Source organism: Cryptomeria japonica, chromosome 6 (genome assembly GCF_030272615.1).
Source record: "Cryptomeria japonica chromosome 6, Sugi_1.0, whole genome shotgun sequence".
Taxonomy (NCBI): domain Eukaryota; kingdom Viridiplantae; phylum Streptophyta; class Pinopsida; order Cupressales; family Cupressaceae; genus Cryptomeria; species Cryptomeria japonica.
Genome location: NC_081410.1, coordinates 50437979 through 50457125, shown reverse-complemented (window position 1 = coordinate 50457125; position 19147 = coordinate 50437979).

Here is a 19147-nt window from a genome sequence, read left to right as displayed (position 1 = left end):
TCTCCTGTGGTAACAATGTGTGAAACATATCGGTGGCTGCAGGAGAATTTAATAAGCCCTCTGATGGAAGAAGGGTATACAGAGGACTTACTGATATACCCACTGACTGTGGGGTTGTTCCATAACGATTCCTTATTATGTTAGAAATTATTGTATCATCCTCTTGAAGGGATATGGATGGATCCCTTGATAACATCATTAGTTGTTGAACAAAGTTAATTTCCTCCGCTTCTTCTCCTATATCTGGCCACACTACTCGGTTTTGGTCAAGTTGAGGTTGTGCTGGAGAATAGAGCGCAAGTGTTTTAGTAGTAATACCATCTAAAATTATCATATCTCCAGACCTCCAACCTATATATGCATCAACTGTTGCCAGCCAAGGTCTTCCCAAAATAATTGGATATCCTCCTAATGTTGCCTTGGGAGAAAGGATTATAAAATCAGCAGGATATTCCCAAGAATCTAATGTGACAACAATATCTTCAACCATTCCTTCGGGCCGAACAATTGAGCTATCAACAAGCTATAGGACTGATGGAGTTGATCTAAGATTAGTAATTGTAGACACCCAAAATTGTCATGTCTGATTAAATAAATATTTTATTTATTTAATTATCTAAGCCTAATTCTTCTATTAATTAAATAAATTTTTATTTATTTAATTAATTCATTTATCCTCTTCTAGCCTTATTTCTCATTTAAATAAATACATTTATTTATTTAAATTATCCCTTTCCTAAATTAAATAAATATTTTATTTATTTAATTGTCCTACTTCTTCTATTAATTAAATAAATCTTTATTTATTTAATTAATTCATTATCCTTTTCCACACATGACACATGTCATTCATCTCTTAATTCATACACTACCTACCTCTTTCATTATTTTACTATTTCTTATACCTACCCTCTAATCCTAGCCGACCTCTCTTTTTACACCTCTCAATCTTAACCCTCCATTTCTCATTGTGTCTTCTATTTAAGGAGATGCTTTCTTCATTGTCAAACCCTAATGGCTAATGACATATCCTAATGACACATCCTAATGACTGATTTTGGAGTACTTGGCTACACTACGATCCTACTTGCAACCACATTCCGTTCTTTGTTGAGCTCTTGTGCATATAAAAATCTAAGAGCAAATATATCAAGCAAGATCAATGGAGATAGGAAGAATGGAGATCAAAACCCTATTAGACATGTGATGGTATAATCTTTGTGATTTTGAGTTATTTGCATTGTCTTAGGTAATCTTCATATGTTATGGTGGATCTTTGTTCATTGTTAGGCTAGGGTTTGGTGGTTGAATTCATTTAGCCTTTCAATATTGTTATTTGTTATCCATTTTCACCATAAACAGTAATGTTGAGTTGTTGCAGGACATCCTTATTCATCACATTTATTGCTGCTCCCAGGTCTACCAAGGCATTTTTTATTCGAGTTCCATTAATAACTATCTTGACAATAGGGCTACCTAGAACAGAATATTTAGGGACTGTTATTTTTCGAAACATAATATCAGCCAACTGTCCTACTACATGCACTGTTGTTGGATCTTTTTTCTTCCTCCTAGGTTTCTTCAAACAGGCTTCTTTAATAGCTTTTCCATATATGGGAATATCCTTAATAGCTTGGAATAGTGGAATTTCAACACATATATGTTTTAGCTGATCAATAAGATCAAAGGCTATATCATCTTGCTGCTTAGATACTTCTAATTGTAACCTTTGAGGAAATGGGGGAGTTCTTATAGCGATATTTGGGGTTGCTAACCGCTAAACTTGCTCAAGATTTCTCGCTTTACCAGGCATGCTTTCCTGAGCAGGTTTCCTCTGTTGGTAACTCTGTTATGATTGGAGGAGATGGAGTAGGCAACGTTGTCCCTATTCTCAAATGAATATCACTTATATTGAGAGAATATGCAGGATAGTTCTTAGGATCAGTTGAAAAAACTTGTTGTTGCTATTGTGGTTTATTATTTGGATTTGGAACAGGCTGAGTTGGCAATTGGGTTGGCTTGGGTGGAGCAGAATTAGAAGTTGGTGGCATTAAAGCTGGATGTTGGGACTGTTGTTGTGGCTGCAAGAAACCTAGTGATTGGTTTACCCATTATTGTCCTCCCCTCCATTGTGGTGATTGCTACCAATTACCTTGAGGGGGAGACAAATTCCCTTGTGGCTGCTTCCATTGAAATGAGGAATTCTGATAATTGGGCCAAGGATTCAGAGAGTTATTCCAAGACTGAGGAGTATAATTTCTAAATTTTTGGGAATATGGTGGTTGCTACTGATTGTTTTGTGCATTGAAGTTCATATAAGGATTAGAAAATGACAATGGGTCATGTGGCATACCTTGTCTTGGAGGCCAAGGCCTTCGTTGTGCAACATAAAAAAGTTGTTCATCATCTCCATAAACAGGCTTGAAATCCGGGGAACTCTGCTGGTTGTCAATTTTAGCTAACATTTTGCATCTACAGTCCTTTTTCTTTTGCCGACAGTGAGGATAAAATTCAACAAGCATAGCCTCTGCCTCCTCATGCTTCTTCTTTGCCTACAGTGTATCCAATTGAGTAGCCATATTATTAATTATATCTTCTTTAAAATCCTTCAGCAGATGATTTATTTCCATTCTTGAGACTGTTGAAGATGATTTAGCAATTGAAGAACCAAGCCTATAGTGTCTTCCCCTTTTTGTTGCAGCTCATGAGTATTTTTGACAGATTTGTCTGATGTCATCCCATTGGACTTGAGTAATGTCTCCTCCCATTAGATCTAAGGAGTCAACACAATCATCATTGATGCCCCTCATAAATATCAACTTCATAGAGTCTTCACTTAAGTTACTATGTTTAGATTTGCTGACACTAAATAAAAACCTTTCCAAATAGTCTTCTAGGCTTTCATCTTCTTTTTGTGTCATTCTGAAGATATCATAACCATGTCGGTTCATTCCTCTGCAATAGTCTTTATATTTATCCAAGAAGTTTGTCTTCATTACATCCCAGGTAGTGATTACATTTCTTCCTAAACTCATAAACCATCTTAAAGTAGCTTCTTTCAAAGTAGCAGGGAATAACTTGAGTTTATGAGCATCGAAAGTATAATCATAACTTCTGCACAAAATATCAAATTCAAACAAAAAGGTGTCTGGATCCTCTATTACCAACCCATGAAATTTTGGAAGAGAAAAGATTGGTATATTATTTAAAATTTTCATTATCATGCAAGTCAGGAATGGGAAACTCAAATGTTGGATTTACAGGTGGAGGTGGAGGATTTGTTGTCATTGGTCCCTGATAAACGACTAAAGGTAAAATGTTTTCTTCAGGGGGTTCGTGCAGGAAGTCTAGATCTCCTTCTGACAAATTAAAATCACTACCAGGTAGCACATAGGTTTCTGCAAAAGGGTTTATTTCAGGTGCTTGATTTGATCTTATATATTGAGTAGAATGTGAGGGAAGAAATCTTCCTAATGCATCCCTTCTCCTTCTATGCATCTAGATGAATGAAAGAAATTTATAAAGGTAATTAAAAAAACTTAAAGCTAATGGTTTGCAACAGATTCTTAGCTTAGCACCATCCCCAACAACGACACCAAAAATGTTGGTCCTCACAACTGGAATGGTAACTAAGTGATAAAACACAATTCAGAGATTAAATATCCTTAATTAGCTAACTTTTCCTGTGGCAAAGGCTCATTTAGTTATCAACCAGGGACGTAAACTTGAAATGGGTCAGCACTGTATGTGCACCAAGTTCATATTGCAACCATTTTATATAACTACAGGAAATGAATTCTTCTTAAATTAAACACACACAATCTCTAAGAAACTAATATTTAATCCTACAACTAGAAATTGCCTTAAACAATTACTGTTAAAAGATAAAGTTCTGGTGAGCAGCAGGAACTACTCTGCTGCTGTGGCTGCAGGAATAGACACGGGAACTATTTCCTATGGCTGCAGGAACAGACAACTGCAGAAAACAACTATAACAGAAGTATGAAAACTAGTTTAAAACATACCAAGGATTACTCACCAAGTGGGCCCCCTTGAGTGAGTATTTCTAGAACTTTGGATTACACTTATCTAATCATCCAAAATTACTTGATCTCTTTTTATTTCATCTTTACTGGAAAATACATAACACCAAAAAACTGTTTATTACAAAATACTATATTTTTCTCTGTTATCCCCAAGAGGAGAGAGATCCCTTTTATTTATAGAAAAGCTTATAACAAACTTCTAACTAACTGCCCACATTCCTACGGAATAAGTGAACAAAATTTATTTAACAAAAGAAGAAGAAGAAGTCAGCATAGGACAGTGGAAAAACATCTGTCCTGCAGCTGAGAAAATATAGCATGGCCACCTCCTAGGTCTAAGATCCACTAAGGGCAGTTATAAATGTTTTCATTAATCAATCTGTTGAAGAACCAGTCCAGTAATCCTAATCATAACTGCATTTCCTTGACTGGGTTTGCATTGCGGTTACACACTTGATGATCTTTTGAACCGCCATCTATCTTTTCCTCACCTTTGCTGGCCCTGCATCAAGATGTTAACACACACAACAACATGTGTATATACTAATGCTAACATGATATATCATAAACCATATTTATAATTAACTTTAGATATTTGCATAAACAGATCATTTAAAACCACTATATGACACCCTTAGGTATAGGTTAAGCCAATTTCAAAAACACTTTAAAGGTATCATCTTAAGAAAACATTATAATCCAAATCTCATATAATTATAAGGCCTAAGTAGGGGTATTGTATCAAAAATTTATAAAAGTAGAGCCATTGTTTAGACTCATCACCTGTAATAGATATGGGGGTAACAATCAAGATCATACTTACAATACCAACTTTCCCATGGTCATGATACGTACAATTACCCTGGACCTAATTCACCTCATCATAATACCATACCAAGTGGTTTTTTTGTAAAAGTACAAACCTATGTCACACTTTTAAAAAGGAAAAGGCTAACACAACAATAAGTGTTCAATTTCGTTGCCATAAAAGTGGCATTTGTATTTTGAATTTGAAGATGATGTAAACTGATAAAATGTATAAAAATTGATGAAGTTTAAGTCTACTATTTTTTGAATTTTTTTGTCAATAATTGATATGTTTTTTTAAGCTTTAAAGTCAATTTTTTTTGTCAATAATTAATATGTTTTTTTAAGCTTTAAAGTCAATTTTTTTTATTGCTGAAAATCAGGGGGTTTAGTTCCCACCAAAAAAGAAAATGTAAATCAACTTTTTTTTAACGATTTTGATATCCCTTATAGATGACATCCATATACAATGTATCAATTTTTTATTTTTATTTTTGATGTATATTTTCTTTGTTATAGCATTTGGAAGTCGAATATACCAGAATTTGATAGTTTTTTTCTCCCACCACAATTTGTCTATTAAATTTATAATAATCAAAAAACCAAAAATACCCTTTTGGAGAAGACTCTCTTCTCTAGTGAACAATATTTTTTTGAATTTTTTTTAGGTTATTGAAACATTTTTTTTGTTTTTCAAATCAGCCTCTTACCAAACATTAGAATACCTACTTGTAGTATATATATATTAAATTGAATCAAAAAATTATAAAAATTATACGAGTAGATTCTTGACTTTGATCTCGACAAAAGGGTATTTTTTATTTTTTTAATAAATTGAATTTACCTATTAAATTTTGTTGCAGAAGTCAGAAGTTTCAGAAAATGACCAAATTTGGTGATGTGGCTACCACTTAGGATGCCACTTAGACGGTTCCGACGGGAACCCTTTTGGCCAAAACCTTGAAGGTCGATGTGCCCGGTCATTTGCACGACCAGTCGCTTGAAGTTCATATAAATAAAACATAATTTTTCATTTTAAAAAATCAATTTCAACTCAGTGCGAATTAATAAAAAGTGGTTTTTTAATAAAATCATTTTTTTTAAATAAAGTTGTATTTGGGTATTTTTCAAAAAATATATGTCTAATTTACATACATTTTAATCATTTTAAACATATATAAATAAATATAAAAAAGAAATTTACACATAAACATACAGTTTCATTATTTTAAGTTCAAAGGAACATTTAAAGATATAAAAAGATATTTAATCATAAAAATAAATATAAGCATAAGTGATCCCTTAGGACCACATATGACCCCTTAGGACACTATTGGGTCCTATGGGGTCAAATTGGTTCTTAAGGGGTACATTATACACACTAGGATGCTATAAGGGGTCATATGTGGTCTTAAGGGGTCACGCATGTCACACATGTGTTAGAACACATGCATGACCCCTTAGCACCACATATGACCCCTTATAGCATCCTAGTGTGTAGATTATGCATACTATTGGGTCCTATGGGGTCAATTTGGGTCCTAAGGGGTACATTACACACATAGGCTATAAGGGGTCATATGTACTCCTAAGGGGTCGCACGTGTTCTAACACATGTGCTACCCCTTAGGACCACATATGACCCCGCGGACAAATTGGGTCCTAAGGGGTACATTATACACACTAGGATTCTATAAGGGGTCATTTGTGGTGCTAAGGGGTCACGCATGTGTTAGAACACATGCGTGACCACTTAGGACCACATATGACCCCTTATAGCATCCCACTGTGTAGGTTGTGCATGTTATTGGGTCATAAGGGGTATGTTATATAAACTATGATGCTACAACAAGTCATATGTGCTCCTTAGGGTTCACGCATGTGTTAGAACACATGTGTGACCACTTAGGACCACATATGACCCCTTATAGCATCCTAATATGTACATTGCTTTCTATTGGGTCATGAGGGGTATGTTATATAAATTAGGATGTTATAAGGGGTCATATGTGGTCCTAAGGGTCACGCATGTGTTAGAACACATGTGTGACCCCTTGGGACCCTATATGACCCCTTAGGACACTATTGGGTTCCATGAGCTCAAATTGGATCTTAAGGGTACATTATACATATTAGTATGTTATAAGGGGTCATATGTGGTCCTAAGGTGTCACTCATATGTTAGAACACATGCATGACCCCTTAGCACCACATATGACCCCTTATAACATCCTAGTGTGTACGTTGTGCATGCTATTGGGTCATAAGGGGTATGTTATATAAACTATAATGCTACAACGGGTCATATGTGCTCCTAAGGGGTCATGCATGTGTTAGAACACATGTGTGACCCTTTAGGAGCACATACGACCCCTTAGGAAACTATTGGGTCCTAAGGGGTACACTATACACACTAGGATGCTATAAGGGGTCATATGAGCTTCTAAGGGTTCATGCACGTGTTCTAACACATGTGTGACCCCCTTGGACACTATTGGGTCCTATGGGGTCCAATTGGGTCTTGAGGGGTAAATTATACACACTAGGATGCTATAAGGGGTCATATGTGGTGCTAAGGGGTCACCTGAGATGTGTGACTACTTGGGACCTCATATCACCCCTTATAGCATCCTAGTGTGTACGTTGTGCATGCTATTGGGTCACAAGGGGTATGTTATAAAAAATAGGATGTTACAAGGGGTCATATGTCATCCTAAGGGGTCACATATGTGTGGCCCCTAAGGACCACATATGACCCCTAACAACATAATATGACCCCTTATGACACTATATGATCGTATGGGGTCAAATGGGGTTAGTGGGGGTCATCAGGAGTCATAAGTTGTCTTAAGGGGTTATTAGAGGTCATAAGGGGCCATTAAAGTCCTAAGGGGTCTTATGGTGTTGTTAGGGGTCATAAGGGGTCATTACAATCCTAAGGGGTCTTATGGTGTTGTTAGGGGTCATTACATTATACGACCCTATGGGGTCATATGGTCTTCTAAGATGTATTTTGTACATACTGGGACTTTAAAAGTGGTCATATGGGGTCCTAAGGGTTCACATGTGTGGCCCCTTAGGACACAGGAGTGGCCCCTTAGGACCCCATATGACCCCTTAGGATACCATATGACCCTATGGTATCCTAAGAGGTCATATGGGGTCCTAAGGGGTCTCACATGTGTTAGAAGGTCATATGGGTTCCTAAGGGGTCACACATGTGTGGCCCCTTCAGACCCCATATGACTCCTTATGACACTATATGAATGTATGGGGTCATATGGTGTCCTAAGAGGTATGTTGTACCTACTATAACTTTAAAAGAGGTCATATGGGGTCATAAGGGGTCACACATGTGTTAGAAAATATGTGTAACCCCTTAGTACCCCATATGACCCCTTAGGACACTATATGACCCTATGGGGACATATGGTGTCCTAAGGGGTATGTAGTACCTACTAGGATTTTAAAAGGGGTCATATGTGTGGCCCCTTAGGACCCCATATGACCCTTAGGACACCATATGTATGGTGTCCTAAGGGGTCATATGGGGTCCTAATGGGCCACACATTTGTTAGAACACATGTGTGGCCCCTTAGGATCCCATGTGACCCCTTAGGACACTTATGGGGTCATATGATGTCCTAAGGGGTATGTTGTACCTACTAGGACTTTAAAAGGGTCATATGAGCTCCTAAGGGGTCACACATGTGTGACCCTATATGACCCCGTACGATATTATATGACCCTATGGGGTCATTTGGTGTCCTAAGAGGTATGTTGTACCTACTATTACTTTAAAAGGTGTCATAACACATGTGTGACCTCTTAGGATACCATACGACCCCTTATATATGGTGTCCTAAAAGTTATGTTGCACCTACTAGAATGTCAAAAGGGGTTATATGGGGCCCTAAGGGGTCACATGTGTGGCCCCTTAGAACCCCATATGACCCCTCGGGACACTATATGATCCTATGGGATCATATGGTATCGTAAGGGGTCATAAGGTGTCGTTGGGGGTCATATGTGGTCCTAAGGGGCCACACATGTTAAAACACATGTGTGGCCCCTTAGGACCACATATGAACCCTAACGAAACCATATGAACACATGTGTGGCTCTTAGGACCATATATGAACCCTAACGACACCATATGAACACATGTGTGGCCCTCAGGACCACATATGAACCCTAACGACACCATATGACCCCTTACAACACTAGATGATCCTATGGGGTTAGTAGGGGTCATTAGGTGTCATAAGGGGTCTTAAGGAGTCATTAAAGGTCATAGGGGGTTGTTACAGACAAAAGGGGTCTTATAGTGTCATATGGGGTCTTATGTTATACATGCTAGGATGTTGAAAGGGGTTAAAAGATGTTTTAGGATGTATTAAGGGGTTTTTCATGTCTTAATAGCTCCTAGGATCTACTAAGGGGTTTCATGATGTCTTAAGAGGTCCTAGTATGTGCTAAGAGGTTGTAGGATAACATTTTAACATCTAATTGTATACGTGTACAACATTTATAAATAATTAAGCATTAAAAGATTTTAACTATTAAAAAAAAAATTAACCATTAAATAATTTAAAACTAATATATTATTAAGCATAAAAAAAAATTAAAATTAAGTATTAAAAAACTAAAAAAATAATAAACTATACAAAATTATGAAAAAAAAACTAAAACATTAATATATTAACACTAATTTATTTGCCCCCTTCTTCTCCTCGGCCGCTAAACTCTAAGACGGTTAGTGCAAAATGAGGTGAAAAGCCTTTTTTTGCAGGTTATATAACAAAGGGGTTCTAGTCGGAAGGTTTTCGACCGAAATGCCTTTGCCATGCTGGCGCCACGTGACTGCCACATTGGTCCAGCCGAATCGAACAAATTAGCTCTAGGTGCGACACATATCGGTACTTTTACCCTCTTACAATGACTATGTTCCTCCTCCATATGAGCATATCTACAATCAATATAATCCTAGGTCAGACATGGTAATACCTCAAAGAGAGAAAGCACTACCTAGCAATGACTTACAACAACATATTAAGGATTTGCAACAACAAATGACAAGTATGTAAACACCAGCAAATCACACCAAAGTCAATGACATATGTCCTTATTCTTTTTACAAAAGCACACCAATGCCTCTTTTTCCTCCAAATTTTGTGACACCTAAGTTTAACAAGTACAAAGGAAAGGGAGATAACGAGGCACACGTTAGAGAGTTTTTCACGACTTGCATAGAGGTAGCAAGAGAGGAATCCTACTTGATGAGATTATTTCCACAAATTTTAGGTGGACAAGCCATGGAGTGGTTTGCACAACTTCTGTCTGGGATCAAGCCATGGGATGAATTAGTAGAAGCCTTTATACAACACTTCTCATACAAGATTGAAATGGACATATTGCAATATAAAACCAAAAATTGGGAATCCTTTGCATCATTCTGATAGCATTGGAGAAGATTGGATAGTTGTTTCTCTTGTCAAATTCTACAGAAACAAATAGTTGAAAACTTTACTCAAAATGTCAACAAGGATATTGGATATGAACTAAGGAAATCTTGTTTGTCTACCTTTGAGGAACTCATTGAAAAAGGTCTAGTAGTGGAAAAAGACCTTATTGAGCAAGGTACCATCGAAATATTTAAGGACAACAAAGATGACTCTAATAGGAAAGATAAACCTTATTTTTGGAAGAAAAACAATAATACCATCAATGATGGGGTAGTGGATACTAATGTGGTTAAACCAAAGTTAACTTTCCCTGGTGCAAGTTCATCCAATAAACAAGTGAATACTCAAAGGACATCAAAGCCACCAAGAAAGTATACTCCATTAGGAGAACCAATTGAAATCACGTTAAATAATTTGGTTGCAAACAATCTTATTACATTACCATATAATCAACCATTCAAACCTAAGGTAAAGCCATCATGGTGGAATGACAATGAGTTTTGTGAGTATTACAAGAGCAAAGGCTATAAGACTAGTAATTGTTATAAACTGAAGAATCTCATCCAAGATATTATTGACAATGGCATAATAGAAGTTGATGGTCACACTTTTAATGAATATCATGTGATGTTTAAGGAATGATTCCCAAAACATGATAAGGGAAAAGCCCCTAAGACATACAACAATGCCAATTATACCAATTGTAAAGCGGAAAAATCAAACCCTAGTTGTTCTCCCCTCCCCAACTCCAAGGAGAGAGAAGGGAGAGTCACTAGGGTTGATGGTTTTCACTTAGGAGAGACTTTACAATCAAAAGAGGGGTTGAAACCCACAAGATCCAATCCCACGCAATGCAAGATTGGATTCTAAATGAGTTTCAAGGGTTAAGACATCAAGGATACCCTCTTTTGTAAAGAATGTAGATAGAAATATTGAACTAGGAATGCATGTAGAAGCAAGAAAGATTCACTTATAAACAGAGATAGGGATATGGGATGAAGCTGCGGACCTGGAATTAGCAGTAAAATGTCGAGATGGTGCTGTCCTGCAAATTTGAGCGAAAGTTGACGGGACAATGGCGCCCGGCGTGCACACGGTCCTCTGAAAAATCCGCGAAACGAAGGGGGATCTGTTCGTCTCTGCACAAGGATTCCAGATCTTCAATTACAGCCGCGTACCTGCAACCTACACACAGAAAAGAGAGGACGATTGGGGGGTTAGGGATGAGGGGTTTGCCTTTAGGTCAAACCTCGGTTTTGGAATTAACCAAGAAATGAGAATGCTGTAAATGTAAATGTTTGTAATGTAAACAAGTACTGATACCTTGTTGTAAGAATGTTTGTATTCTTACATGCGAAGGTGTAATGTATGTAGTATGTTGTATGTTGTATGTGATCTCCTCTTCAATGGTTGAATCCTTGTCTTGAATGCAACACTTAGCCTTGAATGGAGACTTAGAATGCTCAATTGCTTGAAGGAATGCTTGAATGCTTGAATGTTTGAATGTTCGAATATCGCTTCCGCCTTTTGCACACATATGTCTTCCTCCTTTTCCAGGAGAGGAAAGTAGTTTATATACTTGTCAATTAGGGCTGATAGATTGATTTTCTCGACCTTAGGCCGACTAGGAAACATTATTTTCCAATTTGCAAACTTAAAGACCCGATGCCCACAAGAGACCGGGCCCAAAATAGGGCCAGGGACCAGGGCACTGGGCGCCATGGTCCTGGGGGACCAGGGCGCTGGGCGCCATGGTCCCACCTCCCGGGACAACAGGGTGCAAGGAGGGATCAGGCCAGGGTGCAGAAAAATGCAGTTTTTGGTGTCGTAAACAAGTTTCAGGGTCTCCATTCAGGTTCAACGTTGCGCCGCCATCGTGAAGACCCAAATGCAGTCGAAATTGCAAGTGTCACAATTTTAGGACACTACACCAATATATCCTATGATTACACCATCGACCATATTTCAAAAATGGACAACCATGTGTCTATCGTAATTATCAAGGTTAAAACCCACAAAGGTACTGCAATACCCTAAAAATGGTCATCTAAACCATGGGCCCCTAATCTCAACAACATCACCAAGGTCCTAACCAAAGGCAATTAAATAAATCTTGAGCACACAATTAATTCCTAAAATCATCAAATGTCACATGGCAAATCAATCACTCAAAATTAATTAAATATTTATTTAATTAATTAATCATTCCAAGTAAATCATTTTAAACAATTATCTTATTTATTTTAATTAAATATCCTAGCATATTTAATTAAATAAATCAAATTGCCATAAATCTTCAAAAAACGAAACAAATCAAGAAGAGGAATTAATTTAATTAAATAAATCAAATTGCCATAAATCTTCATAAAAGGAAACAAATCAAGAAAGAGGAATTAATTCAATTAAATAAATCAATTGAGCACAAATCTTCAAAAATTGAAATAAATCAAAAAAGGAATTAATTGACAAAAAAAGAATTAAAATTTGAGAAAAGAAATCAATTGGAGATAATCTTGAAAAAACAAATTAAAAATTGATAGATAATCTCAAAGAAAGCAATTAAAACAATTAAATATTAAAATTGAATGAAATAGATAATAAATCAGTTTTTTCCTGATTTAATCTTAATTTTAGTTCAATTTCCTTTAAATTAGTTTTTTCTTGATTTAATCTTAATTTTAGTTCGATTTCCTTTAAAACTGAGAAAAGCATCCAATCACATCAATTCACCTGGATTGTGCTTCCTCTTGGAAAATCTTGTCCGCTCATCATCATTTGATCTCAACCGTTGGTTTCTTTCTGAATTTTCTATAAATTCAGGCTCATCTCTCATTCAAAGAGAGGCTGGAGAATATATTGTTATTATACTATTTTTGCTCTAGACTTATTGATATATTGCATATTAATTATTTCATATTAATTAAATCATTTATCTTAATATTGCTTAAATCTTGTTAGATCAATATTGCATCCATCTAGCATTCATCATGTTCATATAGATAAAATCCTTCGTCTTGATGTTGTCTAGTCACTGGTATTGTTAAATAATCTGAGAGCAATCTTATACTCGCATCTTTTAGAAGGCAATAGGTCGATTTGTTATGGTTTATTATTCATTAATTATATCTGATTAACCATGCATGTAATGGCTTGATTGAAGTGTTGTGCTTACTAGTACAGGTCCACTTTTCACACACAGGTACTACTCAAAGGGGTAAATTTATTTTGCAAGGCATTGGACCATCATCTTCGTCATATGATCACAAAATCCCTAAATGCAATGTTACTACTCGAAGGGGTAAAGTTACCTTACAAGGTGTTCCATCCAAGACAACAACTTCATTATCTACCAAGAATGAGTATGACCTTGTAGACCAATTAGGAAAGACACCTTCCCTTATCTCCATCCTTGATATTTTGTGCATTTCACCCTCACATAAGACCATTCTAGACAAAATTTAGAGAGAGACATTTGTTCCTACTGATTTGAACATGACCGGTTTCAAGCCTTGGTGGGATACCTTTCCACTCCAGATTGCCTCACATTCACAAAAGCAGAGATGCATCTCCATGTCAATCACACAATGCACCAATTCACATTGAAGCTTTCCTCCATAAAAAATGCAGAAAATGAGTCTTGATGGATGGAGGAGCAGGTCTCAGTATTTGTGCATTGAAAACTATCTTACAATTGGGATACTTTGAACAAGTTATGGATTCTAGAAACAATATCATCATAAAAGCACATGATGATGAAGAACACTCCTCAAAAGGAACAACTACCCCATCTTTAAGCATTGGGGCAGTAACAAAGGATGTTGTTTACCAATTCCTTGATCTTGATCTCACATACAAAATACTTTTGGTATGTCTATGGATACATGAAATGAGCAAATAATAGTGTCGAAGTGACAATCAAAGGTTATCCAAATCCATGCATATATTGCAACAATATTTGACCAAGGTCTAAAACAATAGTCCTAATCAATCGAGAGACTCCTCCATCTTTAGAATATGTTGATCTAGAATCATTTAAAGCTTCTACTTCAAAGAATGCAGAGCTTAAATAAAAATTCAAGGTTAAAGACATGGGATGCGGTTAGTATATTTCATATTGATCAACTCCCACTATCTCCTAAGACAATCGATCGACAAGTTTAGGGTACTATGGACAATAATGTCACAGAGAAAGATATCAAGTACGAGTATGGTGAACACAAGACCAAGTTACAAATTACGCGCTATCAATGAACACATATTGGTATACTTGAGCAAGGAATGCTATATCTCTCACAACCTACAAATAATTTGTAATGCCAAGGAATTGGGTATAAACCACCCAGTGTTGTGGCTACTAAGTCTAAATGCAAATCTCCTATAGTGGTGCAAGCAACTCTTGATATCAATAGTCCTAAGAGTGGTTTTGACAAATAACCCACTTAATATATCACCAACCCTTTTCAAATCGTATATCCTTACCATTTCATCTACTCATTCTATTTCCATTTCTCTCCTAAACTTCGATCAACAAGAATCACAAAAGCCCTTACTAATTGGGGATAAAAAATAAAGCTTTGAAAAGAAAAATCTAAAAGGAAAAAATAAAGAGAAGTCCTTTAGTCCAAATCAAAATCAAAAGCTATTGGAATCTACAAAAATCAAAGTCAAGGATAAAAATCCTATGAGAAAAAAATAACAAGAGTTGATCTCCCCTAATACCAAATTAATTTGGGGCATAAATTTCAAAAGTTGTAAGTCAAAATGCATACTCATTTAACCTATGTCTCAATCAAGTCATCCTAATTTCACTTCTTCCCACATATATAAGACTTCACCTCACAAACATTCATTCCATAAATCCATCTCCCTTGGTGGTATATCACATTAATGGACCTTTAATGAAACTTCCTTGAGGGGCTTTGTTATTAGGGATGCTCAAACTTCTTTAGGTGACATGCATATGGGCCAATGTAGCTCACACATCAGTAATTATACCTTATCTCCTTCATTGAGAAAGACAATCAATGTCCAGCTACACATCATTCGGTCAAGGAACAGGTCTCCTTACACAATCTTATTGGTGATGAAGACTATAGGGTCTCCCACTTGCAAGACTTGGAATTGTTAGATGAGTGTCGGCAAACTACGTTCAATCACCTAAAAGCATATCAACAACACATGAGTGACACCTACAATCAAAGGCTAAAGCCTCACACATTTGAGGTGGGTGACTTGGTCCTAAGAGAAATCCCTAAAAATTAGCAGGACAGAAAGAAAAGGGGCAAGTTTGAACCAAATTGGCTTGGGCCTTATGTCATCACATCAGTCTATGTATTAGGTGCATATCAATTATCAACTGTAGAAGGAGAACCATTGGATGATCCTATCAACAACATGCACCTTCACAAGTTTTATACATAGCTTTTCCAAACATCCTAATAAAAAAGGCAAAAAATATCACAAATACAAAAAAAAAAATCAAAATTACAAAAAAAAATAAAAAAATCGTCACTTTGGTGAAAACCTAGCAAACAAGCACCTTGTGACAAAAAGAAAAGAAAATTGAAAAAAATAAAGAGAAATAAATTAGAGTAATGGTGAAAACCACTTTGGTGGTGCCCTGGGCAACTGTGGTGAAAACTGGGTTATGGAAACCATGTGTAGAGACTTTTGTTGCTCCCTCCTTCGAGAATTAGTTTCCCCCCTCCACTTTAAACACACTCACTACCTATCACTCCATAATGAACTTGTCCATCCCCATCATGGCTTATTATTTATCTACCTAGGATTGGTTCACCATCCATAATAAACCCTTTCCACCCTTTTCCTTTCACCCATACTAAATCAAGTCCCATCTATTATCGGGGGAATATCTTAAACCTAGTGTTGGATGTGGAACCTTGGAATCACATGTTTCGAGGAGCATTCTCTTTTCATCCCTTCCTTCTTTTCATGCACAATCCGCAATAAAAGATCACTTGCATCGCTGACCTGCAATAAATTTTTTGCTCTTCTTCAAAATAATGTATCAGTTTCATGGAATAGGCCAATTTCAGATGAGACACAAGCAACAGTTAGCTTTCAACAAAACAATCTTTTGATAGACTTTGACTACAACAGAGTTTTTCAGCATTATCTGTCCTTTATCGGGATGACAACATTGTGACCAGATCAAACATGTTAACATATGTGGAAAGATACTTGTAACTTGACGATTTCAGTTTATGTTGGTGTGAAGTCTTGGATTTTCTTTTGATTTGATCTTTTCTGGTGACATGTCTTTTAGCTTTTCTAGGATGTCTTCGACTAGATATTTAATCTCCAGGATGTCTTTGACTAGAAAGACAAGGATGGGGTATGTTAATCTATTTGTTATTCGTGAATTGTCTCTTAGTAATACCATGGCTCATGCAAGGATATGAGGACATTGTGGGTCTAGTGTGAACTCAGGCATTCCTTGTTTGTGACTATCTGGTCTCCATGCAAATGATATAATGACTATCTAGGTTGAACCTATATCTAGAAGGTCACAATACATTTGCCTTAATAAAGCTCAATAATGATAATAGTATAAGAAGCTCATTTACCTCCATATCTTCTACCTTCCATCCCCTTTTCCCCTGTGTACTCCATCGTCATTCGCCGAGTCCTTGTAGTCTGGAATTACATGACTAAGTATAATGACACACCAAAAACATTTGCATTTCATGTAGTGTCCACTTCCATCATCACATGTTAGTTCACATCATGTATATCATATACATAGAAATCATGTTTGCATCCATCCTTCATATCAATAGATTAATTTCATACATTATATCATATCTGTGTACATAACATCACATCCTGCACACAATACTTGTTAGCACATCATATAAACATCACTATCATATTGCATCCATCATATATCATCATAGCATAGAACATTTGCATTATCATAAATATAACATTACATCATCTTCATCCATAGCATAAACATTTTTAAAAATAAAAAATAAATACATCTCATAAGTATCGTATCACATCATAGGATCATCAACATCACCTTTGCATCATAGATCACATAAGAATATCATATAGAATAAAATACATCATCATAATAGATGTCATAGAGCATATAGAAGCATGCATAATAAATGAATCACATGCATATCATCACAACCAAAATATATCATCTTGCATATATATAAAAAAATATTGTGTCATGATACAATGATGTCCAAAAATCATATAACTACAAAGTCATATGAAGGTGTCTACATCATCATACAAAATTGATACAGTAATGGAACCAAGAGAGAAATGATGAACTCCCTCCCTCAAAGCTGGTAGTCCTCGATGAAATATAAGCTCTCAAAGGCCTAGCCCCTGGATCATCCCATCGTTTCCCTCCTATTTCCCCTGCTGCTAGTGGTGGTCCAATGAATCTACCACAAGAAGGCCTCTGTTTGTCTTTGTGAGTAGTGGTCTGAGACGCTATCTGTAGCTCCCTTCTCTAAGGTGAGGTTGAATTGTCACTTCATATAGGATCCTGTAGTACCCAATCTTGTCCCCAACCTTGATGTAGTAGGCATATATTGATCCAGAGTTAGTCTACTGTGTAGCCATAGCTGCTCTTATGGTCTCCTTTATGGTTATATACTTCTCAATGGCCCTATCTCTCTCATCTTTGGCCTCCCGTAGTTGCCTCCTCAGCCTATCCATCTCCCTCTCTAGGTCCTCTATCTCATCAGCCTATCCCTATGTGAGCTCCGTGTTGGCATTAGATTGTCATTGATGTCAATAGTTGAGAAGATACGATTGACAAATACATAGAGATGATAAGTGCCACATAGAGCAAGTGTGGCTTGACAAAGAATATGCAAAGTGACAACTTCACACCCATTGGTCAGAGATGCAAAGGCATTTAATCATATACCACAGAGAAGATAGAGAATACAATTGGAAGTTTGTTTGGTGTTGCATTTGGACAAAGAAGTCATAGGTCATAGTTTGGTGAAGACATTGGACAAACAAGTTTGATTCAGAAAAAGTGTAGTTGCAGTTATACTAACACACTATATTAGTCACATGCAGTTACAGGGATTGTCATTTGCACACTGTTACAAGAATATCATAACACGTTGTGTTATCGCTATTGCTATTTCATGGTCAACTCTTTGTGTTCACCAAAGATAGCTGTGAAAACTATGACAAGGGATGTAAATAACATGACGGGTTAGTTGCCCGCCATACCACAACAAGGAAGACTTAAAACAAAAGTCTCTGCGGGGTAGTTTCCACTGTGACGGGTTAGTTTCCTCACCATCATTCAGTAAGGAAGACTTAAGATAAAAGTCTTTGCAGGGTAGTTTTCACTGTAATGAGTTTGTTGGCCCGCCATCCAGTAGCAAGGAGGACTTAAGACAAAAACCTCTATGGCGTAGTCTCCACCATAAATAATTGATAGCCCCACCAGCCTGCAACAAGGACTTGGGGAAAATGATCCTGAATGATAATTAAAATGCAAGATTGGGTGCAATCCCACTAGCCTGCAGGAAGGATGTTTTGACGAAGGCACATAATACACATGTTAGTCAATCTGCAAAACACACCAGCACGTAGCTCGTGAATCCAACGTAGATTTCTTCTACACATGGACTTTTTTGTAAGTAGAGGGATATGTTGATGGGTCCCACCATCCACCATGTGGTTGAGTAGCATGTGAATGCTCTTTGGACAAAATATTTGACTGGTCTATGAATCTAAGAGCACATGCATGAAAGGAGATTATTTTTCAGTCAGAACATAAAACAAGAAATGGAGTTAATGTTGAATAGTGTTGCAGTT